This window comes from Microcaecilia unicolor, chromosome 8, assembly GCF_901765095.1.
Source record: "Microcaecilia unicolor chromosome 8, aMicUni1.1, whole genome shotgun sequence".
Taxonomy (NCBI): domain Eukaryota; kingdom Metazoa; phylum Chordata; class Amphibia; order Gymnophiona; family Siphonopidae; genus Microcaecilia; species Microcaecilia unicolor.
Genome location: NC_044038.1, coordinates 84,924,025 through 84,929,211, shown reverse-complemented (window position 1 = coordinate 84,929,211; position 5,187 = coordinate 84,924,025). Strand labels below are relative to the sequence as shown.

The 5,187-nt window shown below is 47.1% G+C and overlaps 1 long non-coding RNA gene across 1 annotated transcript; it reads left to right on the top strand.

The window, feature by feature from the left end:
- The first annotated feature begins 861 nt into the window (after positions 1–861).
- Positions 862–4,684, top strand: LOC115476763. The gene is made up of 2 exons (XR_003943228.1): positions 862–895; positions 4,613–4,684. It is a non-coding gene; the product is annotated as an uncharacterized LOC115476763 (long non-coding RNA).
- The last annotated feature ends 503 nt before the right edge of the window (positions 4,685–5,187 follow it).

The window sequence follows — 5,187 nt, the reverse complement described above, 5'->3', positions numbered from 1 at the left end:
GGGAGGAGTTCTTTATAACGGGAGGGCAGACCTAGATTAGAAAAGCTCCCTGTCTGGAGGAACTGTGCGGTGTCTGAAAATAGCAAGCACACACACTTCCATCCACTTTAGCAGAGGTTTTGGCCAAAGCGTTATGCCAAGGAAAGTAAGTGTCAGGTACTCTCAGGAAGTTGGGATATGGGGCCTGTGGTACTGAGGAACTGGGAAATCAACTCTCCTCTCTTTTTTTTTTCTTGCTGGGCTAGATGGGTTCGACTTTGAGATTTTCATTTTGATTATCTGTGGAAGTATCATTTTCATATCCCTCACTCTCCTGTCTGCTTTCTACTGTGGAAAGAGAATCAAGAGAAGAGAGAAAGGTAAGAGAACAAGAGAAGAGAAAGGATGGGGGTTAGGGAGTGAGGAAGTAGGACATATCATGAACGGGCATAACTTTTAGGGTGAGTCACTGTATCTTACCTCTCTGTGCCTCAATTCTAATTGGTCAGTGGCTCTGTGATTTAGTTTAACAACAGATGTTGTTCTTCATCTGACAGTTCTGGCAAATGTATTGATTTATCCAAATGTATTTAGAGATAGATAGTATTCATCAGTGTGATCATGTATAATTTCAAACATCTAATTTAGACATTATCAAATTTTACAAATTTTAAATACCACTGTGGCGCTAATGTACAGGAGGTAAGCCTCTTTCAAATGAAGGAAAACTCTGGAATGAGAGGGCATAGGATGAAATTAAGAGGTTATAGGCTCAAGAGTAATCTAAGGAAATACTTTTTCATGGAGAGGGTGGTGGATGAGTGGAATCACCTGCTGGTGGAGGTGGTAGAGACGAGAATTGTGTCTGAATTTAAGAAACCATGGGACAGGCATGTGGAATCTGTTAGGGAAAGGAGTAAATATTTTCTTACTGTGTTGTGTCAATCCAGTACTTTAACTATTTTTAACATAATCTTCACAAACATAATACTATATTAAAATTATGCACTCCTAAAAACACCCTACACCATGTTTATAAGAAAAAATAAAGGAACTGTACCTTGTATATAGCCTTAGCAGAAATTTATTACAAAGCTATCCAGATAATATTTTTGATACAGATTATTTACTTATCTTGGCGTTATAAGAAGTCCTTCTTCCAAAGGTTTGTATTCCACTTTTAGTCGAGGATTTATAACATCAAGATAAGTAAATAATCTGTGTTGAAGATATTATCTGGATAGTTTTGTGATAAATTTCTGCTGAGGCTATATACAAGCTACAGTTCCTTTATTTTTTTTCTTATGAACATTCTTCCTCTACGGTGTAGAGTGTTTTTAGGAGTGCATAATGTTAGTATAGTATTATGTTTGTGAAGATTATATTAAAATCTATAAAAATAAAATCCCCCCCTCAGACGTTCTGAAGCTCACTCCATCTGTGGCAGTAAAGTCCTGAACTCCTGTCCTCCTGGTAGGCTAGGCTATTCGGACTACTCACCCTCAGTCATAGACCTGCACTCAGCCACGCCCATCTGTGCCCTAGGCCACGCCCCATCTAATATAATAAAACGCACCGTGAACGTTCTGAAGACAACGTTCTGAAGTCACTCAAACATTACTTGAAGGGTTCGTGGATTCGTGGTGTGAAGCCAGCCAGGCTGCCAGCTGTCTCTGCCCCGCCCTCGCGTCAAACGTCATGACGTCGAGGGCAAACGTCATGACGTCGAGGGCGGAAAAAAAAACAAACAAAGTGCAGCGTCAGGGAAGGAGGCGGCGCTCCCGACGTCTCTAGCCTTCCCTTCGCTGTGTTCCGCCTTCTTCTGACGTCAAGGATGACGTCAGAAGAAGGCGGAACACAGCGAAGGGAAGGCTAGACGTCGGGAGCGCCGCCTCCTTCCCTAACGCTGCGCTGCCGGAACTGCCGCCACGGAGGTAAATTAAAAAAAAAAAAAAGGGATGTTGGGGGGAGAGAAGAGGGTGGGCAGTTGAACAATGGGAGCGGGAGGGCAGAGGAGAAACGACAGCAAGGATGCGAAGGGGGGGGGAAGAAGAGGGCGGGACAGGCTGGGACATGGGAGACAGAAGAGCATGGATGCGAGGGGGGATCATGGAAGGGAGAGAGGGGAATTGCTGGAAAAGGATGAATGGAGGGGGCAGGGGACAGAGAAGCATGGATGGGCATGGATTGAGATGGCAGGGCTCAGGGAGAGAGGGGAATTGCTGGAAATGGATGAATGGAGGGGGCAGGGAACAGAGGAGCATGGATTGGGAGGGCAGGGCTCAGGGAGAGAGGGGAATTGCTGGATAGGGATGAATGGAGGGGACAGATGGGCATGGATGGATATGGATTGCAGGACAGGCCTCAGGGAGAGGGGAATTGCTGGATAGGGATGAATGGAGGGGACAGATGGGCATGGATGGATATGGATTGCAGGACAGGGCTCAGGGAGAGAGGGGAATTGCTGGATAGGGATGAATGGAGGGGGCAGGTGACAGGAGCATGGATGGGCATGGATTGGGAGGGCAGGGCTCAGGGAGAGAGGGGAATTGCTGGATAGGGATGAATGGAGGGGACAGATGGGCATGGATGGATATGGATTGTAGGGCAGGGCTCAGAGAGAGAGGGGAATTGGTGTATAGGGATGAAAGGAGGGGGCAGGTGACAGAGGAGCCTGGATGGGCATGGATTGGGAGGGCAGGGCTCAGGGAGAGAGGGGAATTGCTGGAAAAGGATGAATGGAGGGGGCAGGGGACAGATGGGCATGGATTGGGAGGGCAAGGCTCACACTCTCTCTCTCATATACAATGTCTTTCTGACTCTCACTCTCACACACTCTGTCTCACAATGTATCACATTCACTCTCTATGTGCCACACAGTCACTCACACACTCGCTTAGTCTCATACACTCACTCTCACAGAGAATCTGTGTCTCACACACACTCTCTCTCTCGCACACACACACACACACACACTCTCACACTGTGTCTCACATACACACTTGCACACACTCTCATTCTCACACACACACACTCTCACAAACACACTCACACCCAGACTCACTCTCTCTCTCACACACACACACTCACACTTTCACTCTGTCTCTCACACAGTCACTCTCACATACACTCTCCCAAACATACACACTCCGAGGAAAACCTTGCTAGCGCCCGTTTCATTTGTGTCAGAAACGGGCCTTTTTTACTAGTCTACACATAAAAAGCACCCTCAACGTTCTAAAGTACACTCTGAGGCTTCAACAGTTCGTATGTTCGAAGCTCTGTAACCATTTTTAAGCACACTACATCTCTGCCCCGCCCTGACCTATCAGAGAAGGGAGGAGCGTCACAGCTGCACCGCTCTGACCTATCAAAGGGAACTGAAACAGGAAAAGGGAGGAGCGTCACACTGAATGAGGGACCTATCAGAGCAAAGTCAAATAGAAGAAGGGAGGAGCGTCAGAGGCGAAGGGGTCACTCGGGAGGAGCGTCACTCGCCTTGCTGTGCACATGTGCTGGAGGAGTTCTGCACCCGTTTCTCTTCCCTCTGTTTTCTCCGGTGGCCTTGGCAGCTGAATGTGGAACTAACGAGGGCGGGAGCTGTTGCTTCGCATCTGGCAAAGTAAGTCAGCTCCTGCTGTGCACCCTCCCCTCCTGTCCTTTCAAGCAGCGAATACGAGCTGGGACTGAACAGGCAGCACAAAACTCCTTTTTGTTTTGTTTACACTTGCACAGCTGACAGCTGGTTGCTGCCTGCAGTGCCCCTCTTCCTTTTTAGAAACATTTTGCCACATTTCCTCTTTTTCCCTCTTTTCTTTCTCTACAAACATGACAAGGGGTTGGAAGAGGAGGTCCTGCACAGCTGTTTCCACTGTTGCCACAGGCTAAGCAACAGTTCAGGCACAAGGAGGGGGAGGATGAGGGCCAGAACAGGTACACAGACCACAGATGGAGGCGGAGGAGGAGGTCCTGACAGCACAGGCGAAGGGGGGAGGGGCGACCCACAGCCCTGAGAGAAGGGCTGCAGGGAGACCTGAAAGGAGGGGGGGGGAGACTGACCAGACAAGGAGATGAGGGGTCCTGTGACAACACAGTGGCAGACGCAGACAGAGGGGGTCCTTCGAGCAAACACAGGGAGGGGGGATGTATCTCCGTCACACACACTATCTCTCACACACACTCTCTCTCTCTCTCACACACACACTCACTGTCTCTCTCACTCTCTAACACTGTCTACAACACACGCTATGTCTCACACTGGATCACATTCACTCTCTGTGTCACACAGTCACTGTCAAACACTCTATCACTCTCATACACTCTCGCTCTCGCTCACATACCCACTCAAACACACTGTCAATCTCACACACACACTCTCTAACAGACACTCTTGCAGCCACATACATTCAATCTGTCTCTCTCACAAAGTCACTCTCACACACACTCTCTCAAACATACACACTCCAAGGAAAACCTTGCTAGCGCCCGTTTCATTTGTGTTGGAAACGGGCCTTATTTACTAGTATTTAATAAAGTATAGGATTAATACAACACAGTTAATTTAAGAAAATATTACACAACTGTAATAGCTGTATTGGAATTTTATTAATATCCAATATTGTATATTTATTAGGGAAAGGAGGAGCTAGTGATTGTTGTGGATGGGCCATGTGGGTCTTACCTGCCATCATGTTTCTATGTTTCTGTGTATTCAGTGATGCCATGTATTATTCTGAATAGCCAAATCAGATGTTTCAAGTTGTACCAGTTATCTGTGCAGCCCACATGGACATATATTTTTGGGAGCTGATATCCAGCTTGCTGACCGCAGCCATTGTTAAGCCCAGAAATTAAATGCTGGGCCTTGTCCAGACTCCAACGTTGAAATCCAGGTTTATGGAGCTGGTGAAACCATAGCCAGTTAAGTTTGTTAGTCAGCTCTTAACTGGCTATGCTGAACTGCATTAAGATAGAACCAATTTTATGCAGTCCTATTTATGCAGTTATCTTGGTTGGTTAAGAGCTGAATATCAGCAAGCAACTGGCCAAGTGCTGACTCTGCCGACAGAGTTCCCCCAAAATAGCTGGTTTGAGTTGTTTGCTAACCAGGCATTTTCAGCGGCATTAACCGGTTAAGTTAGTGCTGCTTGTCCAGTTAGCCCTGGACAAGCGATTTAGTCGGCCAGGAACCATTTCTGGCCGGTTAAA